The sequence below is a fragment of the Dasypus novemcinctus genome, chromosome 3, assembly GCF_030445035.2.
Source record: "Dasypus novemcinctus isolate mDasNov1 chromosome 3, mDasNov1.1.hap2, whole genome shotgun sequence".
Taxonomy (NCBI): Eukaryota; Metazoa; Chordata; class Mammalia; order Cingulata; family Dasypodidae; genus Dasypus; species Dasypus novemcinctus.
In genome coordinates, this window is record NC_080675.1 from 37,464,489 (window position 1) to 37,486,969 (window position 22,481).

Consider the following 22,481-nt stretch of genomic DNA (forward strand, 5'->3'; position numbering starts at 1 on the left):
TTTTTTTAAAAAAAACCATGACAACCATATGCAGCAACAAAAAGGAACAAATTTTTTTATTGATACATGCAAGAAAACCTGGATAGTTCTCAAGGGTATTCCGCTCAATGAAAAGTCGATCTCAAAAGGTCATACGTATGATTCCATTTACATGACATTCTCAAAATGGCAAATTAGAGAGCTTGAGAACAAATTCGTGGTAGTCAGGGATTCAGGATGGGTTTCACTATAAAAGGCTGGCATGAGAGAGATCTTTGAGTGATGAAACAGTTCTGTACCTTGACTGTGGTGGTGGGTACAGGAAGCTACATGTAACAAAATGGCACAGAACTATAGACATACACTGTACCAATATCAATTTCCTGGTTTTGATACTATACTATAATTAAGTAGAATGTAACCACTAAAGGAAACTGGGTGTGAAGGGTACATGGGCACTCCCTATACTATCTTTGCAAACTTCCTGTTAATCCACAGTTATTTCAAAATAAAAAGTTTAAGAAATTACAACAAAAAAATAATTAAACTAAGATTACCCTTGACTTCTTTCTAGGCATTAACAGATAAATCAACTAATTGAAAAACCCCATCTGTTTCACTGATACATTTCCAATAAAGTTTGCTTTTTGTCTGTGTAATGCTATCATTCCAAAAGAGAGATCTTTAGCTACAGAAATAAACTCCTTTTCCCAGTTATAAGCATATTTTTATTGCAAAGAAACATGGATTATCAATACAGACACCCACTATATTAGTATGAGTCTGAGGCAAAAGAATGGAAAAAGAGTTAAAGAAGGAAAACAAATATAAAAAATACACTGACAAAAATATTACATGGATGATGATGGATATCAAAATACTATGATACTTAGATTCTCTTGGATACATTTAATTGGGAGGGTTTGCTACTTTTTATATTTTTTTAGAGAGATTTCAGTTTTACAGAAAAAACTGAACAGAAAGTACAAAGGTTCCGACATTTTCCCTCTCTCCTTCCCAAGTTTCCCCTATTATTCAAACCTTGTATTAGTGTGGTAGATTTGTTACAACTGATGAACCAGTATCGATACATTATTAACTAAGGTCCATAGTTTATTTTTGTGTTCTATGAGAGTTTTGTTTATTCGGTCAATTGGTTGGTTATTTTTTTTTCTAAATATAATAAACTTTATTTTTAAAGAGGTTTTAGATTACAGAAAAGTTACACAGAAAGTATGAGGAATTCCCAGGTACACTCTTCCTCTCCCACATCCACATTATCCCCTATTTTTTAAAAATGTAGCAGTACAATTTATTATGATATCTGTAAAATACACTCATTAAAAAATGCACATTTAAGAAATGACTCACTTGTGGTAAGGACTAACCTAACTACAGTAATAATAGAAAAAATAAAACCATCATTGTGACTTTTATCAGTACTTCACACATCTAACAAATACTGAAAGAAGGCAACTACCATTGCTATAACGTCTTTAAAACCAAAACCTTAAGCACAAATCAGAATTAAGAGAAACTTCAGAATGTTCACATTTGGATGCATTTTTGACTGAACGTTCAAAGATTCCACATATAACAAAACCACAACTTTGAATCAAAATGAACATTAAAAACATTTAAGCCTTGTGACAAACTTACTCTACAGAAGGAAGAAAAAAGAGTGAATAGTAATAGCAGTATATTTCTAGGAGACAAAGCAATCATATATTTCCTTTATCATAAAACAAAAGATCAATGAGTCAAAATTTTAATAACACTGACCAAGTTATTTACTATTCAATAATTTGCTTTTCAAGCTGTGTCTTTAAAATGTATCATTCATAAATTTGAATTAAATTTATACATCAAAAACACTTAGCTAAGAATTTTAATCTTAAGCATAAACTGTAACTTACCAAAGCATAGTCCAAACACCATACAATAATGCTATCATTTAGATTTGTATGCTTCATCTGAAAAACTTATCTTACAAAGAGGAATTTTGCCCTGTCTCTCCAGACTTAATGTCCCTATGTCTGAAACTTTAAATGATAACCGAAAACAAAAGATTCAAATAATTCAGGCTATACATTTTCCTTCATTGGACTTTTATAAAAACAGAGCCATCTTGTGTTAGAGATCTTCCTTCTCAGTTAAAGTCTCTACAGTCCCAGAAGCAGGCACAATAACCATTGTTTTACTTGTTGAAGCTGTCTTCTGTTTCTCAGCAATAACTACAGAAACAGCTACAATCTCATCACTTTCAAAGCCATAGTCAGGGATTGACTTTGGTGAGAAATCTGTTACTTTAGCTGATGATTCACTCTCTTTAATTCTCTGTACCACTTTCTGCTGTTCCTAGAGTGTTCTGGTCCAAGAAAGATTTTCCTTCCATATTTAGGGTTCATTGGATAGACATGAGGGGCTACTTGAAAACATCAAATTGTTTCATATATTTTGCCCTTTAGCTCTCTATTCTGTTGTCCTATTGTTCTACTGTCTGCCTTCTTATCCTTTAGTTTACCCTTCCTAATAATCTTCATTTCTAAACCCTTCTCCAAAACTTTCACCCTTGTTTTTTCCTTTCAGGCTGCAGCACCTCCTTTAGTATCTCTTGCAAATTTGGCCTTTTGGTAACATACTCTACCGGTTTTTGTTTGTCTGTGAAGACTCTGAACTCACCCTTTTTTTTAAAAAAAAAAATATTTATTTATTTATTTATTTATTTCTCTCCCCTTCCCTCCCTCCCCAGTTGTCTGCTCTCTGTCCATTCGCTATGTCTTCTTCTGTGACCGCTTCTATCCTTACCAGCAGCACTGGGAATCTGTTTCTTTCTGTTGTGCCATCTTGTTGGGTCAGCTCTCCGTGTGTGCAGCGCCATTCCTGGGCAGGCTGAACTTTCTTTCACGCTGGGCGGCTCTCCCTATGGGGTGCACTCCTTGCACATGGGGCTCCCCAACACGGGGGACACCCCTGCGTGGCACAGCACTCCTTGCGCGCATTAGCACTGCGCATGGGCCAGCTCCACGTGGGTCAAGGAGACCCGGGGTTTGAACCGTGGACTTCCCATGTGGTAGACGGATGCCCTATCCATTGGGCCAAGTCTGCTTCCCTCACCCTCATTTTTGAAGGACAGCTTTGCCAGATACAGAATTCTCAGCCAGCAGTTTTTCTCTTTCAATGCCTTAAATACATCATACCACTTTCTTCTTTCCTCCATAGTTCATGATGAAAGATCTGCACTTAATCTTATCAAGTTTTCTTTGAGTGTGATGCTTTGGTTTTCTCTTGTTCCTTTCAGAATCTTCTATTTATCTCTAACATTTATTATTCTGAATAGTAGGTATTTCAAGGTAGGTCTATTAAAATTTAATGATTAGGATGAATTGTCCTTCTTAGTATTATTTATGTCCTTCATAAGGGTTTGGGAAGCTCTCAGTCATTATTTCCCCAAATATTCTTTCTGCCTCTTTTCCATTCTCTTCTCCTTCCGGGACACTGATAATATGAATGTTTGTGCAGTTTGCATTGTCATTCAATTCCCAGAGATTCCATTTCATTTTTCCCATTCTCATCTTTCTGTTCTGTCTTTCCCAGTTCAAATGTTCTGTCTTCAAGCAATTCAAATCTGCTCTTATGTGCCTCTAACATATTTTTAATATCATCCATCGTGTCCTTCATTCTTTGCAGGCTTTCAAATTGTTCTTTATGCTTTCCCAGTGTTTTCTTAATACTTTAGTCATATTTTCTTTAAATTCTTTGAAGTGATTTAGGAGAGTTGTGTGGTTTTCACTTCGTAATTGTATTAAATCCTGTATCTCTGCAGGGTATCTGGTTTGTTCTTTTGGCTGGGCCATCTCTTCCTGTTTCCTAGTATGGCTTGTAATTTTTTGCTGATGTCCAGGCATCTGAATATGTTGGTGCATTAACTCTGATGGCTAATGTCTCTCATCTTTTGTTTTGTTTTGTTTTCCCACAGCTCTTCTTTGATATTTGATTCAACTTATTCTCAGTCTTTAAACTTGCCCAGCTTAAGTTTTCAAAATTGGGCCAGGGATTCACTAGTAGGGTGCAGGTTTTCTCCCAGGGGTTGGATACAGAGAATGTGAACAGTTTTTGTCCACGCAGTTTCTATACCAATTAGCAGATGGCACTCGTCAGCGCACCTTTCCATGGAGGTATTTCAGTCTCAGCTCCCCTGTGTTCCTGTGTTGAATCTCCAGATCAGAGATTCAGAGTGGTCTCTACTGGCTGAATTCACTGAAGAAAAGTACCCTGACTTCCCCTCCCTTTTCCTTTAAAACAGCTGACAGGGAGGAAGATGTCTGTTCCCCTCTCAGTCAGCTACAGTGTGGCAAGGGTTTTACCCCAGCTTAATCTTAGAATTAGGGGAGGGGAGCCTTCCCAGCTGCCACGGGGCTTGGTAACTCACATTTGTCATTTCCACTTCTTCATCTCTCTGACTTTAACCCTCCTGGGAGTTATGTAGCATTTTCTTGGTCTGCTGACCCTTCCTCAGGCAGCTTTTGGCTCTTTCTCCATTTTTTTTATGAGAGCATTCAGCTCTGCCTATTAGCCCACTGTTATCTTCCCACAATCCTCTCTGTTCTATGGGTTTTAAAAATGCATATTCTCATGGATCTACCATCACAGCATCACAAAGAACAGTGTTATTGCCTTAAAACTGCTGTTGTTCCACCTATTCATTCCCCAACCCCGAAAACCCCTAGGAACCATTGATCTTTTTACCATATCCGCAGTTTTGTTTTTTCCAGAATGTCATAAAGTTGGAATCACACAGTATTGAACCTTTTCATACTGACTTCACTTAGCAATAATGCATTTAAGGTTCATTCATGTCTTCTCAAGGCTTGAGAGTTCACTTCTTTTACCACTGAATAATATTCCAGCATACGGATATAGGCAGTGCTTATTTATCCATTTACCTATTGAAGAACATCTTGGCAGCTTCCAAGTTTTAGCAATTATGAATGAAAGTGCTATGAACGTTTATGTGCAGGTTTTTGTATGGACAAATTTCCCACTCATTTGGGTAAATAACAAGGAGAACAACTGCTGGATCATATAAGACTATGTTTAGTTCTGTGAGAAACGGTCAGTTACCTTGAAAAGTGATTGTACCATTTTGCATTCCCATCGGCAATGAATGGGAGCTTCTGTTCCTTGACATCCTAACCAGCATTTTGTGTTGTCAGTGTTGTGGATTTTAGCCCTTCTATTTGGTATGAGGTGTTATATCATTGTTGCTTTAATTTGCAATTCCCTAATGACATATGGAAATGTCCATGTTTTTCCAAAGGTTTCCGTGAAATCTATATATCTTCTTTGGCAAGGTGTCAATTCAGATTTTTTACCCACTTTTTAATTGGGTTGTTTTCTTACTGTTGAGTTTTAAGAGTTCTTTTGGATATTTTGGATAGAAGTCCTTATCAGCTATGTGTTCTGCATATATTTTCTCCCAGTACATGGTTTTTCTTTTCACTTTCTTACAGGGTCATTCACAGAGCATAAGTTTTTAATTTTAATGAAATCCAACTCTTCAATCTTTTCTTCCATGGATTGTGTTTCTGGTGTTGGTGTTGTATCTAAAAACTCATTGCTAAACCCGGGTCACCTAGGTTTTGTGTGTTATCTTCCAGAGGTTTTATAGTTTCGTGTGTTTTACATTTAAGCATATGATCCATTTTTAATTAATTTTTGTAGAAAGAGTAAATAAGGTCAGTGTCTAGACTGATTTTATTACATATGGCTGTCTAGTTGTTACAGCATCATTTGTTGAAAAGACTATCCCTTCTCCATTGAAATGCTTTTGCTCCTTTAAAGATCAGTTGACTATATTTGTATGCATTTGATTTATATTTAAAGGTTAACACAAATGCCAGAAATTATATCCTTTGAAACTCTACAAATTTAGAAGGTGTAAAAATTCATACAAAATTTGCAAAATTCTTTAGAAGGTATATAAGCAAAAAACTTTGAAGAATACTGCTTAAAAAAACTTTTGTACAGATGCACCAGGAGATGTTTAAAACAATGTTGAAGGTAGCATTGTTCACAAGAGACAAAAGCAATCCAGTATTCATTGGCAAGAGAACAGATAAACTGTGGCATATTAATACAATGAAATATGAAGCAATGGAAATAAATAAACTATAGCTACAAACAACTAGATGGATCCTAGAAACTATGATGAATTTTAAACTCACAGAAGACTATAAGTACCATTTTTAAGCAAAGCTAAAAATATATTTAGTTATAGACATACACATTTTAAAAAGTAATTGAATGTTGAATACAAAATTTAGGGTGGTCACTGCTAGAGGGAGGCAGGAAGATATTATCAAAAAGAATCAGAGAGGTAGCTTCAAAGAATTGATCATGTTCTAGTTCTAAATAAGAACTGCAAAGTGTTAAGCATGAATTCCTTGACTTATACCATGTGTGTCTCACCAAATCACCGGAAGGTCATTAGTAATGTTTTAATTTTACATTTGAGAAATTTGAGGCCTAAAAACATATTGTGTGTGGTCATTAAAAATGAATAAAAGCCCAGATGCAAACCCCCTCTGTCTGGAATGCAAAGCCCAAATATAAAATTCATCCTTTTATCTGCTTTGCCTCTACTAGCTCTAGACATGGAGAAGAAGGAAGGTGGGCAGGACAAATGGGGTTATGATTTTAAACCAATTGGCAGCTTCAGATGCTAAGTTTCCCTCTGTGCTTGTGAACCATTTCCAGAATGTTTTATAGGGTATAGGCAAGTCTAGGCTCAAAACCAGAAAAGCAAAACAAAACAAAACCAATAAAAAACACGTCTTCCTGAAGGCAGGAATGGGGAGCAGGGAAGGGCACAAAGCTGGGCCTTGACTGATTACTTCACCATAAAAGCAATACGAACAATCCTGTAGAGACATTTTCTATCAAATTCCACAGGTTATAAATTCCAGTTCAATTCCATCACTAAATGAAGTTTCCTTTCAGAGGGCCTTGGTAAAATCTTCTAACTAGTTGTATTAGTTTTCTAGGCTACCATTTAAAAAATTACCACAAACTCGGTGGCTTACAGTAACAGAAATTTATTTTCTTATAGCTCTGGAGGGCAAAAGTTCAAAACGAAGATGTCACCCGAGCTACATTCACTCTCAAGGTTCTCTTCCAGCTTCCAGGGCTGTAGGCATTCCTTTTCTTGTGGCTGCCCACCCCAGCCTCTGCCTCTGTCTTCACCTGGCCTTCTCCTCAGTGCATCTGTCTTCTCTTTTGTCACTTATAAGAGCATTTGCCACTGTAGGGCCCACCTGAATAATCTAGGATGATCCCATCTGGAGATCCTTCACTTAGTTTAATTACATCAGAAAAGACCCTTTATACAAATAAGGCAGGGGTTCTTAACCAGGGGTCCACTGACCCAAGGGGTCCATGGAAAGATTCAGGGGTTCCGTGGGCTTGAATTGAAAAAAAATCAACTTATTATCTTTACTTTCTCTGTCCTCCAATGTTGAGTGTCATAAAATTATCTGCCACTACATTCTGAGGAGGGGACCATGGTTTTCACCTGAGTGGTAAAAGGATCTGTGGAACAAAATAATGTTAAGAATCCCTGAAATTAGGTCTCCTTCACAGGTTCTGGGGGTGAAGGTATGAACAACTCTTACCTTGAGGCCACGAGTGAACCCACTACACCCAGTTGATGTTTTCTGTTTTGTTCTGTTTTTAATTGGGAGGGAAGAAAAGACGAGCAACCCATTTGTGAATTTTAAAAATCCCGTGACACTATAAATTACTTAGCCCACAGCCTATAACAAAATTAGTAACACTGACATGACAAAATGTTGAGCCCTTTTAAAGAATTCATATAATGGGATCCTCAGGCAGAACAACATTACTTCTCTGTAGCAAAGACTGAACACTTTGGGAAGTTTAAATATCACTCCTGGGGCTGTTTTAAAACTGCTAAATACTAAAAAGGTCAGTCTCCATTAAAAAAAAAACAAAAGCAAAGCAAAAAGAGTACTCATCTCCTCAAAAATATTTAGAAAGAACTACATTCTAACTGCATTCCTGGTAGAATTGTCTCCAGAGTCTCCTAAAGTCATTAATAGCAACTCAGATACCCTGGAAAAAGTCTCATGATCAGCACTAATGATTCTGTGATCTGAGTTCGTCCTTTCTGAGACTATGTTTAACATGGAATTAGGTTTTTCATTGTTGATTTTCAGGGGTTCTAATGTAAGTATTAAGGTTCAGAAATTGCTGTAGCTTCTGACACCAACTACTAATAAGGCAATACCAATTCACTTCACTTCACTTCAATTCTGACTCTACTTAGAGTTGGGTCAGACTCCCAAGTTAAAGACAAAATATCTTCGATAGGAGTCTGAACAAAAACCAGACCTTTTTGCAGGCCACATTCTTTACTATGGAATAATTCAATTCAAATATAATTGTGTCTAGCCTTCCTCCCCCAATAAAAATCCGTTAAATCACTCTTCCTTCTCCTGTCAACTTTTTTGCTCCGAAGAGGAAAAATCTAGACCTAGCTAGAGCATAAAAAATAAAAGGACAAAGGTAAGACAGAGCAAAAATAATTCAAAACTAGGTGCAGATTTCATTTTGCAGGCTAAAACTGTCCAAAGTATATACAGTGAGAAATATAAAATCATTTCCTAAATGCAATAATTGCATGAGAAGCACAAAGAAAAATAAATCTCATCAGATTAAAAGGGAAGATATTTAACAGACAATGGTGCAGAGACAGGCCTTTTTTGGGGAAAAAAAACCTTTGCAGTACTTACTCTTTACAAAAAAGGATCAGGTGCTAAAGAAATCAGCATCTGGCATCAGAAAGACAAGAAGTTATCCTAAAGAATTTCTGCATGAAGATGACAAGCTGATTAAGCTAATGGATAGGCACTTGTTTCTTATACCCTACTGCATTAAGTGCTCACAGGACAAACTAATTATCCTTCAGAATTAAGAAAGAACTATCCCAACTTTAAAAAAATTAGGGAAGTGGATGTGGCTCAGGTAATGGGGTCTCCACCTACCATGTGGGAGGACCTGAGTTCAATCTCTGGGGCCCCTTGGTGAAAAAGAAGAGAAAGTGTGCCTGCGTGGTGATCCAGCGCCCGCATAGGAACTGAGTGCCTGCACGGCAAGAGTGCCTGCGTGGCCAGAGTGACCATGTGGAGCCAGTGCCCACGCAAATGAGTCACACAGCAAGATGATGACACAACAAAAGGAAGACAAAGGGGAGAGTCAAGGTGAGGTGCAGCAGAAACTGAGGGGGCGCAGCTAACAGGGAAGCTCTCTCCACATCAGAGGGACCCAGGATCAAATCCTGGTGAATCCTAGAGTAGAAAAATTGAGAAGACCAAAAAAGAGAGAAATAGATACAGAAGATCACACAGCGAATGGATACAGACAGCAAAAACAGCACAGGACAGGGGGAAGTGGAGAGAGAGGGAAGGGGAGGTGCTGCAAAATTAAATAAATAAATAAATGAATCTTTTTAAAAAATAATAAATTCGGGAGGGTGGGGGGGAGTGAGTAGTTTAACTTAAAAAAAAAAAAAGCCCTAAAGCATTAAAAAGTTTCTCTGTAAACTCCTAGGTAATGAATTCTGGGTAAAAATCAATATATTGAAAAAGAAATCCTCCCAAGCTAACCTAATTTACTGTATCAAAGCAACCAATTTATCAAGGGACTGCAAGATTTGTACTTCTTAACTTCAATAGATTCGACAATTCAGGAAAACAAGAAAACTATTCTTTCCCAGAAAGTACATACCTATGGTTCTTTGAGTACAGGCTGCAAAAACTATTTCATATTCTTCCATTTCCTATAATTCTAAGCATAAAATTTCTACAAAGAATCAAGTAAATAAAGTGGAAAAAGGCTGAAGTGGTGATGACAAGAAATAAGTCCTGCTCATAAAATCATTACACTCCTTCCACTACATATATTTGAATCTTTTACAAGTTTATCATCTTCATCTTGAGGTTTTTCCACTTCCATGAAAGCCACCTCTATCTACCCAGGTGCTTGAGCCAGAAACCTAGGATTCAATCTCCATGCTCCATTGCCCACCTCCGTTCTGTCAAGACCTGTAAAATCGACCTCCTGAAGACCATCTTGAATCCTTCACTTTCTCTCCATCTCTACTGTCACCACACTGGTCCAAGCCACTACCATCTCTCAACTTGACAAGTGCCCCAGATTCCTCATTAATCTCTTGTGTTTCAATCCTTTCTACTCCAAGACCATTTTCCACAGAGCAGACTGACTTTTAAAACCTACATCTTATCATTCCCTTGTTGAAAACCTTTCAAGGGTTTTCCATGTCCTTAGATGTCAAGAAATATAAAGTACATAAGATTTTATTCTACTTGTAAACTCTTAAGTTAGTCTATCAGTTTTATGGATACCAGCAGAAGACATGAGACTCCTGATTCAGAGACAAAGGACTTCATTTCTCATAGCAACAGCAGAGTATCAAAATTTTATTTCAGTCCCCTGATCCTCAATTTCTACGAGGTGATGTAAAATGGGCGAGATGATACCTGCCTACCAGTGAACTGAGTTACATGAAAGAAATCCTAAATTGAGGAAATCCAAACTCTTTTATAATGGGTAGTAAACCTGCCTAAACTTTGCCCCAGAGGGAGAAATTATCTCTTACACTGGGCAATAATAATTAATAAGTTACTATATGAGTACTTGCAACCTGCCAGGCACATTATATTTTTGATCTTTATAATCAATATAACAATCCTAAGAGATGGGTATTATTTTCTTCAATTTACAAAGGGGCACAGGTATGAATCAACAAAATTTAAAATCTTGCCCAAAATTAATTAAGAAAGGATGACATTAGAATCTAAACCTAGTACTGTCCTATTACAAAACACTTATTTTGTACAAAGCTATATTACCTACAATAATAATAGTTAATATTCATTGTGTTCCTGATATAATATGAATGAATATTTTTCCATTTAATCACTACAATAACCCTGTAAGATGTTTACTGTTGCTGCATTTTTTCCCACTGGAGAAAACAGTCTCAGAGTAGTTAAGTAACTTGGACAAGGCCACACAGCTAACTTAATAAACAGACATGCAGGGAATCAAACCCAAGTCTATTTGATAACAAAATCTGTTTCTACCACTGAATCATGCAATCTCTACCTTGTGATAATAATCACAATTTAGGCATTATTTATTATTAGTTTATTGTTCACAATACTACATTAAAATATATCATAAATCATAAACTATGTTAAAAAATATATTTTATAAACATTTGTTCAAAAAACTTCTCTGTAAAAATATATAGCCAAAATAATTTTATGATATTTATGAGTGGCAGTATTACTGAATTTTTTTATTTCCTTTTTTGTCTAGATTTTCCTTCAATTAAGAGGCATAACTTACAAAAAGGTTATTTTTTTTCCGTAGCATTCACTTAACATTTTATATGACTATAATTATGCCCATTTGCCAGAGTTAAATATAACTTCTACTAAAAATATTTGAAATGAGCATGTTAATTGAGGAAAGGAATATGGAGAAAATGTTACAAAGCACACACAAAACAGTTATATTAAGAACATTTTCTCTCTTTTCTGGAAACTATCAAAATTAAATTTTATTTGTAAAACATGCTGGAAATTTAATAGAGTGGAACAAAAGGTGAAGGACAAAGGAAAATATACCAATGCAATTAAATCAAACAGAAGCTATGTAGCACTAAGTAAAAAATAAGTAGCATTTTTATTTTTGTATTATATTTACTCAGAAAAAGGGAAGTGTTAAGAATTCCACAACTTCAAGGAAATGCTTAGGGGAAAATTACTAAAACCAATGGAGTCAATGAAACTAGAGAAAAACACTATTGGAAACTACAATACAGAATCTTCATGGAAAAAAAGGCATCAATTTTAGTAATTATCCAAGCATTTGAGCAGATTAACAGTTAATGTGAACAAGCTGTTACTGGATGGCTCTGCATTTTGGGCTTCTAAGTTCTTGGTTTATGTCACATAAAAGAATTTAAGGATACCCATAGGGTAGGCAAGAGTAAAGATTATTAAGAAACAAGAAAAAAGAAAAGTACACGGTTCATGCTGAGGCCTACCGCAGGGTGAACTGAGCATGGGGCCCTACCTAGGTCAGGGCTTTCTAAAGTCTGTTTGCTGTTTTGACTGGTTACCCCACCCCTCAGTTCCCCAGGATGCCCAACGATGAGGCCCCTTGAGGGTACCAGGGTTTTTCCCTTGGCCCCAAATGAGATCTCATCCTCATCATTCTGATCTCATCATTCTGGTGGCCGGGTTCTTCCCGCAGCCTTCTTGGTCGCTCAGGGGGGTTCCAGGGGAGTTCTTTCACGGCCATGTTTTCCTGCCAGGTCTTAGACTCGTCTTCCCTTTCCCTAAACTAACCTGCCTCAAACCTACTTCATGGTTCTGAAATATTTAAGCTAAACTGACCAGATAGTGAATATCCACATTCAACCAAACTTACTTTTCAAAATACACACATTCTGTTCAATGACCTTCCATCATGTTCTTTAAACTACTTCACAAGCACTGCTCCTTTGAGGCGGAGATTCCAGAAAATGAGAGGTACATCAAATACATTTCCCTAAAGGAAACCACCACTAACCACTCACTGGGTAATTTGACAAGAGTATAGTGTTTGTTTTAGAAGCATTCCAATAGGAGAAAAGCGGTATGGGGTCAGGGAAGGAGCTTCTATTTTTTCCAAAATGTTTTATGACCTGAACCAAATATGGCAAAATGTTAAGATTTGATAAGGCTGCAAGGAATTATAATATTCTCTATCCTCTCTAGTCCATTTGAAATATTTTATAATGAAAACAGTAGTAATGTTTATTTTGTCTAAGTCAATATGACACTCGTTTCTCTTAGGGTATTTGCACTGATTAAAATACACACCCCAATCTCAACATCTCTCCAGTCCAAAGTGTGATATTTTATCCCCAAAGAAGCCACTATTGACATGAATACCAAGCATTCCCTAATATTTAGTCTGCTCTTCTGCAAAACATGAATTCAGAATATACTGCCAAGAAAAATGTCTTAAAGTACATAGTCCTTAAAAGATGAAACCACTGTTTTTAAAGTATCTCACTTAGCATATTTTTAAAATATTCTAAATTCACTTGATCATTAAGATGCTGTAAAACTTCCACAATTAAGTTAATCAAGAAAGAGCTCAGTAGAACTTTCTCTCAGAGCTGTTCAAAGTATTTACTACTAATAGAAATTACACAGGCAGATATCTACTCATTGAACAGAAGAAATGTTTTTACAGTGTTTCTGAGTTAGCCAAGAAAGAGTTTCAAAGGGTCATGGACGTGTTCTCCCCACGAAAGTTTTTCAAAAGACAATTACTGAACCACAACCTCCACTTTCTTACTATCCTAAAACACCTGAAACAAGACTACTCTTCACACCATGGTCTCAAGGGTCAAAGAGCTACCAAGTGTCAGAGCCTTACCTGCATGGAATGAAATCCTGCCTCCATGTTTTACTGGTTAGTGAATGTGGGCACATCATCACTCTCTCAACTTCAGTGATAGAAAGCAGACTTACTGAAAAGTCTTAAGAATCAAATGTCTTCAAATAATGCATGTAAAGTACATACTAGTTAATACAGCTATCACTTATCCAGTACCTATTTTATGCTTAGACTCTGTTCTGAGTACTTCACGTGAATTTTTGCAGAGCAGGTCAATGTAGAGTACACATTAGACAAGTACCTTGTTCAAATTACTTGTCCATGGTCACATTAGTAAGTGCTAAAGCCAAAATCCAAACCCAGACAGTCAGGGTTCAGAGAAAGTGTGCTTTCAACCTGCACACTCTACTGTCAGGGCTCACACGGAAAGCACCAGAAACAGTGTGAGCTGTAACTGCTATGATGACGGCTCCCTCACAGAGCCCATGCTCTGAAGTACCCCACAAACCATCCCCTCCTTGAAACGGTCTCCACTCTTAGCTTTAACCTCACCCTACGTGACATCTGCTCCTTCCAAATCTGCTTTACTGGCATGTATCCTGTTTACCTTTTTTAAAAAAAACAACTTTATTTCAAATTCAAAAAATAACAGAAAGGCAGCTCAACAAGTTATGAAAATATTACTCCTAAAAAGTTCTTTGCAGGCACTTTTTTAGGGTTTTCTTTTAGGAGGTACTGGGGATTGAATGTGAGGCCTCATACATGCAAAGCTGGCACTCAATCACTGAACTACACTGACTCCTGCTGCAAGCATGACTAACTCACAGTTGTACTCACCTTTCAAAATGGATTCCAAAGTACCATTCAGTTTCTCTCCTTTCTCTACATTCACCAATTCAATATCTCACTTCACCTATGAAGAGCTCTTACAATCCAAGCTACAGACCTACACTTTGACTCAAATCCATGAAACTAAAAATTTGGAACTATAGGAATAATTCAGTAAATGTCTGCCACTGCTCTAATTATCTCTGGCCAAAGGGTGATGTCAAGAAGGAAAAGTGGTGCTGGCTAAAGTAAGAAATTAACAGGTACTCTCAGAGAACATATAACCACTGAAACTTATTATAGACCAAACTCTGAAAGAGGGATTAGAGCTACTCTCAAAAATGAGTCCTAAAAATCCCTAATTCCAGCATGTTTTCTGTTTACCTTACAGTTTTTTGACCAAATTCAATATTGAGTTTCCAGGTTATGAATAGGAAAGGAGATGGGAGTTCTGGTTTCCATCCAGCCCTACCTTCTAGGATTGGTGTAGGCCCATGACAAATCCCCAAGCAAACTACAAGAAAGTAATTTCAATTTATTGGTGCATTTTCACCCATTTGAAATTACACTTTAGAACATTTATTTCTGGATTTCGTTCCTCTGCAGAGGTTATGTGAGTCTTACATCAAACTACATATTATTAACAGATTGGAGGATGTTTTGTGGATAAGAGAGGGACTGAGAAGATTAAGCAAGAACAGGAAAAGGCTCCCACTGGCTGAAGGTGGAAGTCTGCTATACTGCTGACTCTCTCAGTAAGTCCCTGCTCTGCTCACTCAGCCCAAAACCAGAGACCTTATTAAAACCCAAATACTCACCAAATGCTCAGATGTCTCAAGCATGCAAACCCCGATCACTGTTGTTTTCTGACTTATATAGCTGAAACTGTTGTGTTTTCTGACTTACACAACTGAAACTTTTCTAACATGAGTAGCTACTATGATTTCCTTGTATTCAGCAACTTCTCAGTTAAATGAGGAATTAATTTGGTTCAGGAGTAAGCTTTCTAAGCACTGTTTGCTTTTAATTTTTTAAAAAAGAAATCGATGTGCACTCATGTTTTACTTTAAATATTTTATTTAAATTAAAATATACATGACCTCCATATTAATCTGTGTATTTTTTTTTTTTTTACAAATCAGGCTAATAATCTAATTAAAATTTGATACGATCAAGTTCTTAGAAGAAAACTATTTTTGTTTTTTGGGGGTTCCTCTTCTGAGAAAATTCCTTTTCGTCCTCAATCATGTTATCATGGAATGTAGCCTCTGCAGAGATAGGACTTTAACCTACTAGGAAGGAAGAGCATGGAAACTGCTATGGGAGGAAATACATACTTTCTACACTAGCAAAGTTAACCCTTCCGGGGGGGGGAGGGGGTAAATCACCAGTCCAGTAACATGAATGGAAAAGGCAGTCATTCACAAGAACAGTTATTTTTCATTTGGGGACACTAATATACCCATGAAGGTGAAAGTTAAACAATCATGAGCCTACTGCTAAATACAAAAATAAACAAACACTAATTTTTTCTCTGTGGTTTCCAAATGCCACTACTTTGCTTTTTTCAAGTTGGGAAAAGGCTAAATTATAAAGTTTCTCAACTCCACAATTTATTTATGTTGGAGATTTTATGCATGGGGGCTGGGCCGGGTAGGGAAGACAGCCATAGGAACCAACAAGAGCTTTTATATCACATGGAGCACATAAGATATTCTTTGGTTTGTGGCTACAATTATCAAGAGATTATTATCCAAAATTAAGTGTTCTTACATATGGTCAAAAGAAAGGGTCCTTTTCATTCATAAGCTATCCTAAGATGTATCTTTGCTCTACTGCTGTTTTCAACTGCCTGACATTTCCATATAACTGTAAACATTGTCCATTACATCTTTAAAGCATTCCTTTCCATCTCCCAGCTCCAGTGTCTATCACCCATCTTTTCATCACAATGGTGCTGAGACACAAATAGCACCAGTGAGACGTTTCAAAGAACTTCTTTTGGATGATCATGTCCTTCCTGCCTTCACAGCCTTGAAGGAGCATTTGAAGAATTTAATATGACCTCAGTGGGAAAACAATGTGGACATTTATTATTGACAAGAGTGGGATCTGCACATTGGACAAAAGCCTGCTGAACCTAATCTTGGGTTTTTCCTTGCAAAGGGACTACCTTTCAAAATTCTACCTCCTTCAGCCAATATGTAATTTTCCTACTTACTTAATAAATCCTTTACTACTTTTCCATCATTCTTGCTCCACAGATCTTTAAAGGAACATATAAAATTCTATTAGTGATTTATAGGCATCTTCTTACATCCAGTAAAATACATACCTGATTTTCATCATCTCTAAATCTCAGTCTCTTCCCCTATGCAACAATATGGCTTCATCTCTTAAATCTTAAAATGCAAACACTAGTACCTAGTCTACCTGATTATTAACCCCATGCCCTTCATTTAACCATATAATACTGGCTTTTTGCATAAATCAGTGAGAGTTAATCACTTTCTTCCAAAAATAACAGTTGGCTTTAAAAATTTTGGAGAAACTATGCTAAAGGCAAGAAAACAGCATAACATATGAAGTATATATTAATATAAGGCTTGTAAAAAAGGTTTTAGGTTTATAGTAGGATTATAAAAATAAAAAATTCTTTATTAATAATGGGCAAAATAGTCGCAAGTCACCTAAGATTTGTTGTAACATATATTCTTTTCTAAAATGAAAATAAGTAGGTTTACCTCTTGAAATAGCTTGTTTCTAGGACAGGTAGTCCTAGTACAGAAGAGGGAAGCCCAGGCTTTCAAGATACCATACAAAGTGTGCCATTTACACTTCACACCAGGAAAGTCAATTTTGGCATTAAGGTGACATGAAGATAAATTAATAGCATAGCTGACACAAGTAAAGAGACTTTTAAAAAGTGAGATCTTTACTCTCTTCTCACCAAAAGAACTAGAATCCACATCTGTATGGTGCTTTTGACTGCACAGGCAGAAGGCACTAAAGTGGAAATTGATGTCATATACAGGAAACAGATGGGGTGGATAATGCAACCAGATAATCAACTGCCTCCTTCTTTCCTTCACTATAATTTAAGAAACATTCGGTTAAGGACAAAACAAAAACTAAAAAAGCAGAAGTTCATAACTGAAGCAGGACTCGAATATGCAATGAGAACATGGTATAAGCGCCAGAGTGGTTATACCTAAATAATAGAGGAAAAAATTCAGCAGTTTATTTCCCTATTTTCAAAGATGAGAGCTGTATTTGCCACAGCCACAATTAAAACTGAGATTCACCTGTACCCTCCCTTAGCCAAACAAGTTAGATCCTAATTGTCATGCAATTATTTACCTTATTTAAGAACAACTATTTAATTCAAAACCTCCTTGAATATCTACTGCATAGAGGTCTTAGAGCCAAAAGCTATGGCACTCCAAATGTTACAATAATACAGACCTTTGTTTCAAATAGTTTACAACTCAATTCATGGGGAAAGATATGTAACAAGTGTAATAATACAAATCAAAGTGTAGGTAAGCACAACTTTTAAGATGGCCAGGGAATATAAAGGTTAGAAGGACAACTCACTGGGATCAGGAAAAAGCAAGTAGGTTTCCAAAGCACAAAGAGAAGGAGAGAGGAAAAGCAGTGACATGGAGGAAACACATCAAATCAGATAGAAAAGGCGGCAACGCACCTTACACTGAGTTAACCAACAGCATAAACCACGAAAGACATCGTAAATGTCAAACCAGAGAAAGAAACACTTTAATGCTGAAAGTGGCATGGGCATTTTCTACTGCCACAAGAGATGAACCAATAAGGGAGACACCGAAGTTCTGCCTTGGCCTTGCTATCCACTCAATGTTTATTATTTAGCTTTTGCCTCATCCTGCAGAAAGCCAGAGAGCCAAATGCCTATTTCACCATCATTTATGGCATTTCTGAAATGGAATGTGCTCCGTCATCACGTGTATCTCATCATCCCAACAGTGTCAGTTACCCACAGAAGGCATGTATGTCATTTGGAGTTACTGCTGATGTGTGAATATTCACTTTCAAATACAAGTCAACATTCAGACATAATTAAAGGCTTGCAAAGCTATCAGGCAGTGGAGGTATAAAATAATAACTGCAAAAGACAGGATTACAATTATTAATGATAATCTGGAAACTTAATTTTATCTTTAAAAAAAGTTCAGAACTTTCAAATAGTGCCTAACTTGGAAAATAATAAACTTCAACAAATTAGCCTAAAGAATTAATTAAATTTTAGTTATTTAATTCCATTTAGGACCTAAGCCTTTCAAGAAGAAAAGTCCGAGGTAGTAATTGTTCACACCTTATTAGGAGAAATTAAAAGCAGAATGTAAACTTTGCTGCCTCAGATTGTATAACTGCCTCATCGTGTACCTACATAAAATGTTCAAACAAAATGAAATAGCTGCTTTTGCATTTCAAAGGCTGCGGGACAAAAGAAATCTCAGTACTGAAACTGGCAAATAATACCAGCAAAGCACATCTAACAACCAAACTGCAAAGAAATAAATTTGTTGGAACCAACTGAAGGGGCGAGGAGAGGGACTGAGGGGTTGGTGTCGAAAGAAAGGAACCATTATACAAAGTTGTTAAACGGCATATGAAGGAGCTGAGATTATCCTGTAGTCAACGAGGAACTACCAAAAGGTTTATAAGCCTTGGATTGTCACAATCAGAATCACATATATATTATGTATGTGCGTATCTAGCCTTAGAGTAAATTAAAAAATTGAAGGGAATGTGAAAGCCTAAAAGCCTGAGGCAGGGTAGAGGGAATAAAGATCAAATAAGAGACTTGGAGGATAAAATTGACAACATTTGGAAAATAATTAAATATGATGACTGAGAAAAATGGAACCAAAGTTGACTAAAGTTCCTAGCTTGAGGGACTGGAAAGAAGAGTGGTGCTATTGTCCAAGTGAGAAATTTCACCATTACTTAATGAAAAACTTATACTATTTTCAAAAATAATGTTTCTATCAAGGTTACATTTAACTGCTCTTTTGTGTTCATTAATATTTATCTCTAAGTCAGAAATATCCATTAGCCCCTAAGAGACCAGTCCTAGAAAGGCACTCAGCTCTAAATGGGCATTCAGTGTACCATAAAAATTTATCGGGGAAGCAGATTTGGCTCAATGGATAGAGCATCTGCCTACCACATGGGAGATCTAGGGTTCAAACCCAGGGCCTCCTGACCCGTGTGGTGAGCTGGCCCCTGCACAGTGCTGATGCATGCATGGAGTACCATGCCACGCAGGGGTGTCCCCCACGTAGGGGAGCCCCTCGTGCAAGGACTGTGCCCAGTAAGGAGAACCAAAAGTGCATCCTGCCCAGGAGTGGCGCCGCACACACAGAGAGCTGGCACAGCAAGATGATGCAACAAAAAGAGACACAGATTCCCGGTGCAGCTGACAAGAATAAAAGTGGACACAGAAGAATACACAGCAAATGGACAGAGAGAGCAGACAACTGGGGAGGGGGAGGGGAGAGAAATAAAAAACAAATCTTTAAAAAAAAATTATCAAAAGGTACAAGATACAGATGAAACATTCCAAAAATAGGACTAATTCAGCTTCTCCATAATAAGTAGCATTTGCTCATTGCATTTCATCATAGAATCTATAAGTTTCATGCTCTAGTTAATGAGTTATAGTATTAACTACTACGTATCACATTTTAAAATATAGTAAACCTTTAAAAATGGCACACATATATGGTAAATTATTAGAAATGCTATTAAAAAATAAAAATTATATTATTTTATGTATATATGAAATTAGGGTTAATACCTAAAATATGAGCTAAAAAGCTAATATTTCAGCAAGAAGTTATACTATTTTTATCATTTTACCTTATTAATACTCAAAATCAGGATAAGTGACCAATTAGACCAAATCTCTGTAGAAAATGCTGTTTTCTAAAGATTAACAGACTGATCTTGAACTGAGGAAAACACACAAATCCAAGTCAACAATGCAAAGTACAACCACAAGTGAACAAATAGGGTATAACATTTGGCCAGGGGCAAAAAATTCAGTGGAAAGGGGGAAGACAAAAATAACAAGCATTTGTTAAGGGCGTCCTATATGTCTAATTCTGGGCTAAGAAACTCAAGTTACAAAACCCAGACACTCTCCCCTACTGCATACTCACTGTACAATGAATCTTTGGGTAATTTATAAGCTTCAAGAGGGCAGAAAGGGTTTAGTAACCAGCACATCACCAGGTTTTAAACAAGCACTTAGCACGTTAAATACTCAAATATTAGATAGATGAATGCCTGAAAGATGTTTTAATTAACAAGGTTTTCCATGTACACCAAAGGGAGACCCTGATACCTTCTCCAAGGAGCACAGGATGTCTTGGAAGGATGGAGAACGCATGGGCTCCAGCATCAGACCTGTATAGGAAGTCAAGTTTCAGACTTAGCTTTGTGTGACCCATGGGCAAGTTAAGTTACTCAGTAACTGAAATGCATACACTAATTCCTTACTCTTAAAGTTGTAATAAGACTTAACTGAAATAACATAGAGAATGCCTGTCAAGTATGTGGCATATAGTTAGTACTCAATAAATATAAATTCCTCTATGTCCTGGGCCAAGTGATAAGGCCCTAGCACTGATACTTAAAGATAAAATCCAAGGGAGGAGGTCTCAATGGAAGGAATTCTAGTGAGATCATAGCAGGACTAGCTCCTGAATCATTTTTAATCATCAGTCCAAAAGCCTGGCTCACAATATCCTGTCAGAGGCAGTAACAGGAATAGCATGGGCATGCTTAGAAGTCAAAGGGAGAGTGTAGCCTGCCGGGCCCACAAAACACAAAGGAAAACAGAACTAGCACAAGCTATGTGCTTGACAATTTTACATTGAAAAGTTAAGCATGTTTTTCTTTGTTATTACGTCAGAGCTACTTTATTGACAATACCTGCAGTATATTTTATTGATATTATGAAAGCATGGATCATTTAAGATACTTTTTAAGAAAAATTTCCTAAGGCTCCATCACTAAGAGACCAGGATAACTGCGTATTTGGCTTTAATTATGCCCTTATACACTTCCCCTCTCATCTCATATCACACAATGCAGCCCAATTAAAAAACATGATTAAAACTCCCAAACTTCTTATCTATAACTGAAAAAGCTGAAAGGAATATTTTGAACAAATTCTGATATAGTTGCCTATTTTGAGTAAGTAGTGAAATGAGTCAACAAATTGTTCTTTTAACTATCTTTAACCTTATTACTTACCAAGCAAGTAAAGTCCCCTTAATCAGTTAAGAAATTTACCTAAACTTTCGAGACTGAGCATATTATTCAACTTTTAAAGATTCAAGAATATCTAAAATGTTTTTTATAGTATGAGTCCACATCGCTTAATTCAAATATGAAGCCAAATCACTTAATTCTGCTTTTGGATAAGGTCATTTTTTATTTTACAAAGAATGAATACAGCTGAAGAGATGGAGAATAGGAGAACAGAAGCAAACAGGGGGAAACAGTCACAGCAGAAAAAGTTTCTCAACAGGAAAAGTTCTTTCTTTAAAACAATAAATCACTCAAGTCCTGATAGTATACCAATGGAACAAGCAATAAATAATATTTTCTTAGAACCTAAACCATTTCACAAAATCTCTATCTTTAAAATAACAGCTCCTCAGAGGAGGTTCAAGTTAATAAACCAACATTTTTAAATGAATACTATGTAATTTGGTAAACTGAGGAGCTGAAGCTCTTTAGGGTAGTAGGGGAAGATACACCTATTTTTATTAAAATCAACCAGAAGCTATGAGAAAAAGGATTAGTGCCCAGTAGAGCAACTCCTTAGAAAAATCTAGGCCAATACATTGGCAGAAAACAAAGAACAAAATTTGGGCAGTAAATCTTAAGCTCTGCCTGTAGTAGCAACTGATCAGCTTCAACCCCTTTATCATCCATGGCTACCCTGGTTGCCACTTACATACCAAGAAGCTTTCCAAAGACAATAACGCTGCCCTCAGTAATCAACCCAGATGGGAACAGATTTGCCTACTGCACTATCAATTAGCTATCCATTTAAAAACACATTTCTTTTTTTTTTTTTTTCCTCAATGTCTCTCTATTTTATTTCAATTTTGGTT

At 36.6% G+C, this 22,481-nt stretch overlaps 1 protein-coding gene across 49 annotated transcripts in view; it reads right to left on the reverse strand.

Annotated features, from left to right (window-relative positions):
* Positions 1 to 22,481, reverse strand: part of SIPA1L1 (signal induced proliferation associated 1 like 1) — a 399,857-nt gene that overhangs the window by 313,124 nt on the left and 64,252 nt on the right. For 35 of the 49 annotated variants that reach the window (XM_058293172.2, XM_071213827.1, XM_058293144.2 and 32 more), the window contains one exon: positions 20,699 to 20,760. The exons of the other annotated variants lie outside the window; for them this stretch is intronic. The gene's annotated coding sequence lies outside the window, so the exon portion shown is untranslated. The remainder of the gene's footprint in view (positions 1 to 20,698; positions 20,761 to 22,481) is intronic. 49 annotated transcript variants of the gene reach the window in all.